The sequence below is a fragment of the Periplaneta americana genome, chromosome 1 (genome assembly GCF_040183065.1).
Source record: "Periplaneta americana isolate PAMFEO1 chromosome 1, P.americana_PAMFEO1_priV1, whole genome shotgun sequence".
Classification (NCBI taxonomy): domain Eukaryota; kingdom Metazoa; phylum Arthropoda; class Insecta; order Blattodea; family Blattidae; genus Periplaneta; species Periplaneta americana.
The window spans coordinates 72,081,961-72,096,116 of NC_091117.1; positions in this window are offsets into that span (position 1 = coordinate 72,081,961).

A 14,156-nucleotide genomic window follows, 5' to 3' on the forward strand; every position below is an offset into this window, starting at 1 on the left:
TAACGGAGAGGTGTGGTATTACGATCACAAATACAAATGTAACCTTCATCTTACGATGTTGTATGACGTATATACGTCCGTTGATGTGACATACCATTAGCATTTGTTGTCTTTCATACCATGGCATGATTGTGACTATAATAGTATTTAAATTCACAAATACAAATATTAACATAGCGGGAATCGGACTATTGTTTAAAACGTGAGGTACTAATATGGAATAATATATGAGACACTTAAGAAATGTTGAATAGTATTTAATGTAACATTATTATTTTATGTCAAAGCTGCATATTATGATAAATATGGCATAGTTCTTATTATTTTCTGTAATTAATTGTTACCGGTAAGTTACATACTTTTTCTTTGCTTTAGTCAGACAAAATTAATTCTGACATTAAGAATGAATTTACAATAACGCTTTATATACTCATTGCTGACAGCTGCAAAGATAAAATTGGTAGTAATGTGGTGCTTGTAATAAAGGCATGTGGACAACAATAATTCTTAATTTATAAAACCTTAAAATTTTAATTACATTTTAACTTCTATTCATTTATTAGGCCTAAATAAAAAAAGCTGATTTTTTTATTGTTTTACCAACACAAAGACGAAGGCTTTAGGCCTAACAAAGAATGCTGTTGATTCTTTTATAATCCCTCGGAAATCGAAAGTACGATTTGGAGCAGTTTGTAATGCTGTAATTGTAGTAGTTATAAACAGCACATAAACACCCTGATATTTTAACACAACACTAATTAATAAAAATATTACCTAGCCCAGCAGCAGTCTGCATTGTAGTAGATTATAGCTTGTTTCGCAAGTTTCAGCACACCCTGCCGCCTAGGTTGCAGCACCTCAGCCGTTCGCACGCAGAACTGCTAGCTGTTCGGTATTATTTATAGTAGTATTTGTTTATACCATCTGAAAGATTGTATTATTCGACATGGTTACACAAGCTATCAGTTGTTTTATACAACAGACGTTGCTATGATAACAAAATAAATAGATGTCTTAATTCCCTTAAAAAAGGCTCTGCGAACCATTCCATGTTTATAATCTAGTCAAAACATACTCATATGATGATTCTGAAGAATTTTATTCTCGGGCACTAATTTATATCACTGCTTACCAGTCATCGAAGTCCGCTTTTGCTGGCCGTCACCTAAAATAAAATAATTTATTAATAAAAAAAGGCGAGGGTATACCATTAAACCGCAATGTGCGACTTAAATCCCAAAATGTTGTTTTGTATTTTGGTAAAAAAAATTCCATATGAGTATGTGCCGATTTCTTTCAATTTCAGTATAAAAATAAACTACATGACTGAAAATACAATATTCAATTCAGTAATTTCAAACATTATTATTACAGTATTGACATGATATAAATTAATTTAACTTTATTTGTATATATTTAATAGTCAACAAAGATTAATTCAACATCATTTGGTTTCTGGCAGACCAGTACAAAGTCCTCATAGAAGATTTAAAATTTACAAGTTTTTTACAAAAATTTAAATGTTCCCAATTCATAATAGAATTTTTCTCATTATCAGTGCTGCTCATTGGAGTGGCTACTACCGCGGAGGAATCGGAGATTAAGAATAAAGCTCTCCACCGGTGATCTCCGATACTACCATAGGTGGAACAGGGGACATACGGAGGGATGCGGGGGTTCTGAGCGAAGCGACAGTTAGCTCAAGGACGACCGGCGCGTACGGACTGACGGTAGTTGTGAGGGGAATAAAATGGCACCAAATCGGATATCCGTCGCATGGAAATTCTTTAATTTAGTTGAAGGTAATAATAAAGTCGCACACTGTATACTTTGTGGGCGAATTTACTCTAAGAGTGGTGGAACTTCGAGTTTGTTAGACCATTTGAAGCGATCACACAATCGCGAACTTGATGAAATCAATTACGCAAAACATTTGATACGATTTATTTTTAAATTTTTTTTACTGCTATTGTTCCCAAACGCTCACAGTCTATGAAAAAGTCTTGAAATTTCTCTGAAACGTAACTTTCGAGGCAATAAAAAACAAATGAAATATTTACAAGACGACTTGAGTTATATTTTACTGTTTAGACAACTTGAGTTATATTTTACTGTTTGGATTAAAATATTTCTGAATGAAATTAAAGAAACATATGGCAATAATATAATTACAATTATCCTTAAGTTGATATCCACTTATATTTTTATTACAGAGCAGGAGTGGCGCGTTTTAGAAGAGGCAGTTCAAATACTGACACCCTTTAACACAATAATCACAATCCCGTCCGGTGAAGAATCTAAATAAATTATGTTGGCCAGTAAACGTTATCCCATTGATAGCCCACGTTTATTTTGTTTCATTCTGAAGCTCCCTTAATATATTTTACGTTAACTAATCCGATTAGAATAATAATTGACAAACCCTGTTTGCGATTAAACGAGAGTTTCTAGGAGAATTAAAGTATAAATGTTTACATTAGCTACTGAAAAGCTTTACTTCTGCATTAGTTTTGCAGTTAGATTGAATGTTATTAATTTGATCAATGACATAAAACTAATACGGCTTTCCACATATACTATGAATTTCAAAACTATAAAAAAATCTGTCAGCTAACGTAGCACTTTAAGCAACACAAAAAAGAGCCGAAGAAATAGAGAGAGATTAACATAAAAGAGAGATTAAACAACAACAAATTAGAACTTATTTTAAAAGATACGCGGACGTCAGCGCACTCGAATCTCTACCGGAGATAACCGGAGGTCTCCGATTGAAAGCGCAAACAACCTAATCATAAGCAGCACTACTCATTATAAACGACACGCTGAGGTGATGATAAAATACCCAGTTTATATAGGCCTAAATATTCCGCCAGGCAGTCGTGTCCTGTGGCATTCCTTATGGTAGATACAGTCTCTTTATGGAGGTGGTCAGGAAGTATCTCTGACTTGTCAACAAGATCAGCCCATTTCTTGCCATCACTCTTTATTTGAAGATTTAACTGTAACGACGCTGTATCAACTACGAGATTATTTAGCGTCGATAGAATTGATGATAGCTGGATGATATTTGGCGAGATGAGGCCGAGGATTTGCCATAGATGACCTGACTTTTGCCCTATAGTTGGGGAAAACCTCAGAAAAACCGAACCAGGTAATCAGCCCAAGTGGGAATCGAACCCGCGCCCGAGCACAACTCCGGATCGGCAGGCAAGCGCCTCAGTAGCCTAAGCTACGCCGGTGGCCTAACTTTATATAGACCAAAAGACCTTTGGGCAGACTTTACAGGCGGAATTTATCAACTTCCGCTATGTATTTACAGTTTTTAATCTTTCCGAATCCCTTTCTGCGTTGCGGATTTCTGGAGTGCACACATCTGGTTAGTGTTTACAGTGTAGAAACACGAACTTGAGTGACTTTGAAAAAAAAAAATATATTTTTTTTCCAGCTAGATTGAGATTCTGGCCCCGTATGCAATGTTGTGATGACGAATAAAAGGCTAAGAACTTTTGCATCAGTATGAGGCCTAGATTATATCCATTGAGACAGGACAGCTTTTGGTTTTAAGTATAACAATATCATTACAATCGGTTTGTTCCAGCAAGTAATTCAGAACGCGTTCTGAAGACAGTAATACCACAGTCTAGTATATACAGTTACGAAGCTTGAGTTGTTGAGGGTACTTGGAACAATAGACTGTGCCGGTACAATTTCGCGTTGTCTGTAATGAGGCGATAGTAACGATCCTAGTAGTTAGCAGCTATCTATGGATGCATATTTACTACGTATTGAGCTTCGTGACTGTATATACTAGACTGTGGTAATACCTAATTCTTTCGACGCATGCGCCAGTTCTGTACGGTGTTAGGACTAATTTGGGATTTTACGTTCTTAGAACGTTTCTTGAACTCTTCTTTCACGGCCTTCGGAGTTTCTTCTCATATTAAAATTATATTCATCTTCCGAACTTATTTCTTCGTAAAATATATTGCTATCACCTTTCAAATCACTCATGATGGGCAATTTTTTTATTTTAACCTGCCTAACCACAAAGCGTTTTTACTATAAATTTCTACTAAAACAGGCCTGCAGAACTCGTAAGTAGGGGAAATATGACGTTAGCCTCACTCCACTTCTATTGGGGATAATCGACTTCCGCGTAGAGTTGTTTACATTGTCTGGCCGTCAAAGATCCATCAGTGGCGGCGTGTAATTTTCAAAAATGATTGTAATAAATTCATTGTTTTTGTAATGCGTTATCTCCTTTCAAGGTTTAGAATTATGCTAGATTTGCTATCGGTAATTTCTTTGAGATTTCTTTGCACCTACCTGCTTTAGATTTTCGAAAACTTTCCTCCTATCATCACCTACGGAAACATAAATTTATAGCATTTAAGTAATGAACCTTGAAAAGTCACTATTAATTTCAATTCAAAATGACTACAACGAGTGACGTCCTTAATTTCACAGTATATAAATAAATAATCAATATACAGTTCGTAATAATGAACGTACCCGAAAGTTTGTGCATTCCGTAATTCTTAATATGGGCTTTGTTGAAATGTGGTTTAATACTGAAATGAAGAATAGAAATAAATTGGATGAAACACAGTAAACAAGCAATTCTTTCGTCTTCAACAACAAAATAATCATATTCCCATTTCCTTTGGAAGAAGTATTTCTTCACGGGTTTAGATTTTGCCATTTTCCAGTTCTCTTTAAAATGGAGTACGCGTATTTTATATTTATTTATTTATATTTATTTACTTATTTATTTACTTATTAATTTTAATTTACCTATTTCCCTCATTCATTTGCTCCTACTTTCTAAAAAGTATGTTAAAAGTATGTTACTAAGGATTTTATTATCTGTTCATTTGTAATTCTTGATAGCGTATTGTATACTAGCCGCCGCGAGAATGAATGTTTATGCAGCCGAGCGTGACTAGAATGACATGACCGCACTGGTAGAAAAGGTGGGTGGGGTAAGAAAGGGGAGTAAAGCAGTCGCTCTGAGGAGCTACAGTTCTGCAGGTCTCGAGTAAACCATACGAAGTTACAGAGACATCAGTGGCGGCTTGTAACCATACATTCGTAATTCTCCCGCAAACGGTCATGTTTGCTGGAACTTTTTTGCTCCTACTATCATGTACTTTCAACCGTTTAAGTTTTCACCATCCTTTTTATATACTCTGTATATTGTATTTCTGTCTTACTACCCGTTTGTTTCTCATTATCTTTTCGATTCACATTGTCTATATTTCCCCTTCTTGCCACCATCCCTCCTCTTTCACATTTTTCTTATTTCTTGGGCACATATTTCTTATTTGTTTCTACTAGTAATAATGATTTATTTTTGAGTACAGAGGTAAAGTGGATATTATAATTGTACAACTTTACTAATTACACTGAAGAAAATTTTTTAATTTTTGTGTTGCTCCGAAATAAAAATAACTGAATATTACTAATATGTGTGCCCTAAATCTTAATTAAAATCCAAATTGCCCCATCACGTACCATTTTCCGGGATAGTAAATTTATTTTTTATGGCAACTTATTTGTATTTTAATTTTTCACTGCTACTGATAAAATTACAACGCACTAGGGATACAAAATTCCTCATAATACTTTGAAAATGTGTACTGGATACAAAAATGATGTTACATAATTTAAAACACAAAAATAATTCCTGCATATAATGAGAAAATTTCGGAATTTGAACTTACATTTAAAATAATTTTCTGGATGACTTCTCTCTATAACTACACCCGGGATTGTATTCTACAAGGAATCAACAATAGTCTGCAAGCATGCTGGATGATGATCTTCCTTTATATCGCCTTTCCATTTTAGATGTTTCTTCATGAAATCTTTCCCAATGCTCGTCGCTCAAAAAGTTAGGAGGTAAGAAATCCAAATGAGAATGTATAAAGTGTATTTTGAGAGACATATTACACTCCATTTTGTCACATATTATGCAATTAACATGGTTTCAACAACAAGTTCTATGTAGTTCTCTGCCCTAGAATTTCCAAGGAAATTCGAGCAAACGTCTTTGAAAGCGCGGCATGCCATTCTTTCTGTAACGGAAAGCTTTTTCCTCAAAGAAAGGGTCAGCCATAACTTTGGGAATTTTTAGATTGATGAAAATGCCCTTTTTTAATTTGCCTTCACTCAAACTGGTAAACGTTTCCTTTAAAAACGGAAAGGCACACCCTTGTTTCTTCAATGCATAGAACTCACTTTGAACTTTTATGAAATTTACTTAACCCCTTACCGCATTCTGGGACAGATATGGCACATACAGTTTTATATTCATATAATTTATAATATAAGCATATAATATTTCAAATTGCATACTAATATAGATATGGCACACAGTCAAGAATTGGATTTGACGATATGTAACATCAATTCAGAAGGGAAAAACTACTTAAGTTATTTGAATATTAAACCAGTGTGTGCAAGACTGTCCCATGCGGTAAGGGGTTAATGGAAGTTACCAATATCTGTATATTTATTAGAAGTACAAAATAACATGCCACCAACCATAAGAAATCGGAAATAAGTCATAAACTCAAAACATGCATTAGCTTTTGTTTTGGTTTATACCCTCAACCCGCGCCAGTGGGAGAGCGCTTATTTAAAAGTGAAATCATAGTATATTATCTTAAAAACTTTAAGTGATACGAAGAAAAGAGATGCATTTTCGGATTCAGCGCACATCAAACCATAAGGGACACATTGTTTTAAGTTGGAGCAGAATTCTTGTTGGTCAGTGTTATTACAACACTAACACAAAACTCTACCATAGAAACTCGAGCAGATTCTGTAAGAGCCCAAAAATTACTAGAAACAGCAGACACGAACACTTCGAGATAAATTGTTGGGAAAACAAAACTCCATCATACAAGAATTTAGACGGCAGAGAGCTATATAACATTCGAGGGATAAGAGAATGAGTATACATACTTCGTTTCATAATATCTGAGAAGAGAAGTAAACATTACCAACAGAAGAGGAGGGAAGTATTACTATTCAACCAATGGCAGAGATTTCAATCCACGCTTGGCTTGAAGTTGAGAGGTTTGAGGCGTTCTACCCTGCCCAACTTCAAGACAAGCGTGGAGTGAGTAATGTTTACTTCTCCTGTCAGACATTATTGAACGAAGCATAGGAGATGGAGGGAATGGGATGAACCCGTTAGCATTTGGTCAGGTAGTGCGTGCTTTACGAGGTGGAGGAAGAAAGATCGCTGGGAAGGCCAAAGAAAAGTTGGCGCGGCTCCTAATTTAAAACGCAGACTGTAAGCCTGTAATAAAATAAAAAGGAGAAGTCTGAAGTATATTTTGAAACCCCTATATATCAGTGTCATCCTCCTTTAATTTCCATAACGGAGTAAGACAATTTCACTTTGATTGGCCTAGTTTCAACCCATATATCTGACTGTAAAGCAGACATCCTAGCTGTTCGACTAATGATGCATCCAATGTCGTATTCCTCTGACGTTACTTTCTGCGATAATCATCTCGATAGAGGAAGAAGTTTCCTGTATCCCATAACAACCCTTAAACGACTGACTGTGGGTTTATTGGCAGACATGCGAACCTATTATTACTACTGTGTATCCCATTTGTGGTAATTATTAGGTTATTTGGTTGCAATGCCTCAATTACAACTGTTATTTAGTGCACAATAAAGGAACGTCACGTAGTTTCTCAATGAAGCAGGTCGATATCTAGTTGCAGTCTTGGTTTCACATTACAGAATTGTCATTCAAAACCTCTAGTTACATAAAGGGAGTGTTCTGTTTCAGCCAAGTATTCTTCTTCGTCTCCATCTGAATATCATCTTCATCTTGTTTGCTATCATAGTCATTACTATCTACGTCGTCTACTTCTTCGTTAGAGGAATTCAATTTGTAACTCTCATAATGACACTTTTCCAAGATGGAGTGTACAAAATTAAGAGAGTGAAAGTTAAATTTCAAATTACACTATGTAACACATTTTAACATTTCGTTTGTTTCTGCGTTTTAAGTTTTATTTTGTAAAAATTATGTCTAAAAAGTGTAAACAATGTTAATTATTCTGCACAAACTTTAGTCTTGTAATCGATACATTTGTTTTGCAGATGTTTACACCAATTTTTATTTCTATTTCTTCTACGTTCCCTTTTTATTACTTTACAGATAGATCCAATGCTGAGTGTATTAGAACCAACGTACAGGCTTTTTCATTAATACAGAGCGATCCAAAAGTCGCGCATATCTTAATAATTCGTTCACATATATTTATAAAGATGAATTTATTACGCTTAGGGGGAAGTCTTGCAGCGCCGGTCAGCATACAGTACCGGTCAGTGTCTGTTTTTAAATACCGACAACAATTAGCAAGACGCGAAATGTAGTGTACGTTGCTTCTAACAGCCAGTAATCACTGGTAAATAATTAAAACTTAAATCTACATTCATTCGTTAATAAAGTCCGTTGAAAGACTTTTCTGTTTGCTGTGGCGCGAATCGACTAAATTTAAATTGACTGACACCAAGGCAATTCGGTAATTATCGTTATAAATCTTGTTTCATTCGATTCAGTCATGATTTATGAATTACTTTTGTGCATGATCCATGTTACATAACATAATGGTGCTATAGAAAAAGATATATGTTTCGTTCTGTGTCAGCCAGTACCGGTCACCTCTTGATCTTGCAGTACCGGTCATATTCTTTCATGTAAATTATGTTCGTTTAATATTTTTATAAGACATTCATGATGCCTACAGTGATAAGTAGACCTTCCAAAGGAAAATGACATCCAGATTCTATGAAACAAGCTGTAGAGAATGTGTTAACTGGCCAACTTTCTATCCGCAAAGCTGCTGAAATAGACAATATCCCCAAAAGTACGTTGATTGAGCGTGTTTCTGCCGTAAAAAGAGGTAAGGAAATTATTCACTCCTGCACTTGGCCGTTTTAAACCCACGTTCAATGCCGAATTCGAAGGAGTTCTATTGGATCATTTGAAAGATATATCTGATAGATTATTACCACTCACAAGAAAAGAGTTTTTGAATCTAGCTTTTCAACTTGCTGAGGCCTTAAAAATTCCTCATCAATTCAACCGTGACAAAAAGACTGCTGGTAAGCAATTTTATTATGAATTCATGAAACGGCACCCGAATTTGTCTCTCCCAACTCCTGAATCGACAAACCTTAATAGATCAATTGGGTTTAACAAGCCACAAGTCAATCGATTCTTTGAGAGTCTTAAAATCTAATGGAAAAATATGAATTCACACCCTATAAAATTTATAACTGTGACGAAACTAGTGTCATTACTGTACAAAAACATTCCAAAGTTATTTCGCTGAAACAGAACCGTCAAGTGGGTAAACTGAATTCGGCTGAAAGGGGAAGAAGTGTTACTGTACTATTCTGTATGAATGCTGGGGGTCAGTACATTCCACCATTTTTCATATTTCCTCGACAACGCATAAATGAAAGACTCCTCATAGGTGAAGCTCAAACGAACGTGGATCAAACTGAGAGCCCAACAGTTAGGCCTATGCTTCCATTCCCTGACATGACTTCTGCACCTAAGGCAAGTTCACATCATGAGACTAGTCCTAATAGGCCTACTCCTACTGATAGGCCTAATGATATCACTGTTGTAAAGGAAACAATTCAGTAGCTCAGCCCAATTCCGGATGCCAGTAAGAAGCGAGAAGTTAGCCGACGCCGAAAATCTGAAAGAAGTGAGGTTTTGACATCCAGTCCTTACAAGACATATCTAGAAGAAAAAAATAATGAAAAGTTGAAGAGAGAAGTCAAGAGCCTAGTGTGTGGGAAACGCCCCCTATCAGGAAAATTCTTCCCAAAAATCTCAACAACTTAGAAAAATGACGAAAAGGAGGAAACTACATGCATTTTTTGCGGGGAATCTCATGATGAAGATTGGATCCAATGTTCTTCATGCCAAATGTGGGCTCACGAAGCCTGTGCCAGCATTCCTGAGAAATCTGACACGTATGAATGTGATTTTTGTCAAAAGTAATGTGAGACCGGTACTGCCTGCCAATTTTCTGATTGTATCGATTTTATGGACATTTAATTTGTTTATGTTTTGTATTAATATTAATTTCTGAATTATTTTTGTAATTACCATTGAGTTAAATAATATATGTACTTACATTATATCAAAAGAATGTGTAAAAAAGTTGAATGTTTTCTTATTTATAACCCAAAAACCTTAAGCGGTCGGTACTGCAAGACTTCCCCCTACTTACATCAGTTTTCATATGAGTTACGTAGTTTTTCATAACATATGCTGAAAATGGCAGCCCCGTTCAGTAATGCATGTACGAACTCTTTTCACCATGTTTGCGGCCACTTTTTTTAAGACGCATACACTGATGTTGTTAACATCCGTTGTTATGTTCCTCTTTAGTTCCTCCCGAGTGTGCGACCTGTTTTTATATACACTTCCTTTAAGATAACCCAACAGGAAAAAAATCTAGGGAAGTCAAATCGGGGGAACATGGGGGCCATAATCCTAGAGAAATGATACGTTCACCAAAAAACTCGCGCAAAAAGTGCAAGGTTTTTGTATATGTGTGACTTTGGAAATGTGCTGCTGGAACCAACAATCACGTTCATCATTGTCAAGAAGCGCTAAGCCACATTCCCTAAAACGGGCGATTTATCTCGTTATGATCGAACTGTTGGGCACTACCACATCTGGATTATTCCTACGAAATTCGTCTACAACACGTGCATAAGAACGACTGGAAAAATAATGTTCAACAATGAAAACTCGTTGCTCTTGGGAAAACGACATGTTTGCCGAGCAATAAGCCAAGGACTGCTGCAAGTGTCAGTGTATACATACACATCACAATGACATCTAGGTTTGTTGCTGTTAATACCCATGATGCTATATAGCGGTAGGAGATAGCACTTTCCAACCGTACTACTCAATATAGACACTCTACTTTTAATGTGCGTGACTTTTGGATCACTCTGTATAAATACCCAGATTATCTATCTATCTATCTATCTATCTATCTATCTATCTATCTATCTATCTATCTATCTATCTATCTATCTATCTATCTATCTATCTATCTATCTATCTATCTGTCTATCTGTCTGTCTGTCTGTCTGTCTGTCTGTCTGTCTGTCTGTCTGTCTGTCTGTCTGTCTGTCTGTCTGTCTAATAGATGGCATCTAGAGGATGTGAGCTTCTGGCAGAAGCTATATTTGTGGTCTGTTCTGTGGGGATGAATAATGCCAGGCGGAAGATTGATATTAGAAATAAGAATTGCACAGATATATGCAGTATAAAATGTACAGTGTGTTTCAGAATTCAACCGAAGAAATTTATATGGTTATAGAGGGGTTGTAGACAAGAAATTTGATATCAAGAAACCAGGGTTTCCGAAGAAAAATATCTGAGCAATCAGTAGGTCTGAGAAAAAGTATTGGTTATAGGCTACGCTGCATCGTACGTAAAGCTGTTTACAAAATGCTTGTGTGCACGCGCGACTCGTTACTGTAGCGGCTGCTTGTACAGTCCGCTCCGTATGAATGAACTCGTAATAGAATTTACATTTACAGGATTACTTATGTTTCAAATTAATTAACTCGGAACAAATATTAAATTTACAAAAAACCATCATTATCAATTAAGTCAAACATAATTTCCCCGTGCTCTGAATTCAGTCCTCCTATTATCTGTTCTCTGTTGGATTTTTGTTTAGGCATTCTGATACCTCACGCCACTTAAGCAGGTATACTATTGAGGAGAGTCGGATGTTCACTCTCTCTGCTCCTTTAGACAGTAGAGACACCCGGCGACGTGACGCATTTTGTAAACAATGTATATAGAAATTATTTACTATCCTGATAGCAATACTTTTCTTCAGAACTAGCAATCAGTTATTAAAATTGTTTACATTTGATACTCATATTCCAGTATTAAAATGAAATAGAGGTGCATAATGTTATGCGATGGTTTCGGACCTTATTAGTGGTGCATGAAGCCAAACTGTTTAGAAGTAATCAACCACGTTTCCAAAATTTAGCTTTTACAAAACCTATAAAATTTCCAGCTAATAATTTGACAGCACTCCACTGCAATGCTTATTTCACCCTCATTCCATTTTGTTGATCTCTAAAGAGCTCCCCTTTTTAGGAGGCCATAGCCCTTCACGGGAAATCCAAAGGCTATTTCATTCATTCATTCATTCATTCGTTCGTTCGTTCGTTCGTTCATTCACTTTCGCAAGAGTATAGTGAATTGTACTAGCCATTGGTTCATTAAGTTCACTTTAGATCAAGTAAGCCATATTGGACTCATATAGAGCTCACTTAGGTATTTGTTAGAAACGTGCCGGCGTTTGATTGTAAATGCGACGAGTGCATGTTGTGTAGTATTATTTTCATGCATTTTTGTCCCATTTTAATGTTTAAGTTCTATGACATTTGTCGTACGTAGTTTGTAATGGTTAAGCCAGAATAATTTCAGAGGAAGTACTTGATTTGTTGCAGGAAAGTACTGTGCTTAAGGCGGAGGCATTACTTTGAATAATTCCTGTAACTTGTTTTGCAACTGACAGTGAGTAGTGAATGAAAAATTTGTTTTCATTTTTACAGTATACGTACGTACTGCAGTGTACAGTAATGCCTGAATATTGCTTACTTTGTCTAAAGGTACGGTCACACACCGCTACTTTTGCTGCGCAACTTTTGTACTGGAGCTGCAAAAGTTGCGTGTCGTGTTCACACGTAAGCCAAAAGCAGCACTCTGCACGCTACTTTTCGTGCTGCGCAATCTGAGCGCTGCAAAAGTTGCAACTGGAAATTGCGAGTCTGTTCACACACAAGGCGATACTTTTGCAGCCGCAGTCTAGCTGCAGGTTTCCATCTTCGTGTTGACTTTTCAATATACATTTTGTGGTTATGTTCGCATTATTATGAAACTCATGCGATAGCTTAATTATCTATTATTTGCTTCTCTGTCCTAGATAGTTTTCAGAAATTGACATTATATTTACTATAAAGCCATTAAAAACGCCTATTTGAAGTGATAACCAACAGCATATTCACGTAATCAATTTTGGCAACCCTCCTGTTTGAAACTACGCTACGGAAAATTAAAAAAATAATAATTATATCGTCAGTAAATATACTCAGACTGTGTTGTAAATATATGTAACTGTTACAAATCATTTATTTTCATCACATCTAACATTAAGATATATGCAAACAATAAAAGTATCATTGGCACATTTGGGTGGCAACACTGGTCGCAACCACAGCAAAAGTTTCAACAAAACCGATACCAAAAATGCTGCGACTGCAACCCTGAGAACCCTGTTCACACGTCGCTACTTTTAAGTTGCGCGCAACATGGAAAAGTAGCGGGCAGCAGGTTCGGCAGCCGCTACTTTTCGGGTTGCACCGTTGTTCACACGTCGCAGTACGAGAGTTGCGCAGTTTTTTTGTACTGCAACGCTGCGAAAGTAGCGACGTGTAACCCTACCTTCAGAAGGAAAGCGAAAAGGAAAATTTCTTTCTTTCCCCACTTATCTATTTTGCTTTGATATTCTCTATTAAACAGAGTACTGGAACGCACAAGAAAATTTATGTTTACTACAAATTAATTCATAAACTTACTGTGATTTATCCGGAGTAATGGAAATGCATTTCTCAAACTACATTGCTTCTTTACCTTTCTAAACTTATTGTCATTATTATGTACATGACAAAATAACTAGAACTGGCTTTTTAATGTTACAACATAAGTTTCAAATTACATACCTGAAGTTAAAAAAAAGTACGTGCTAAAGTTTGAACTTTGGAACTCGTCCTCTGACAGAAACCATCTACAATGTTTACTGAATGTACCACAGAGACATAGCAGTATTGTATACCACACATTTCCAAATGTATCGCTATGCCACGTGCAGGTTCAATCAGTGACGTATTGATCCAGAAAATATTTCACGCTATTAAATACAAATTTGAACCCTCAGTTTTCTAGTTCCCTATCTAAAAATACTTACCTAGGACCTCTCTACAACCCGTTAAATTTATTCGGTTGAATTCTGAAACACGCTGTAGATAAACATTTATAATTCCTTTATTTGTGTTGTTGT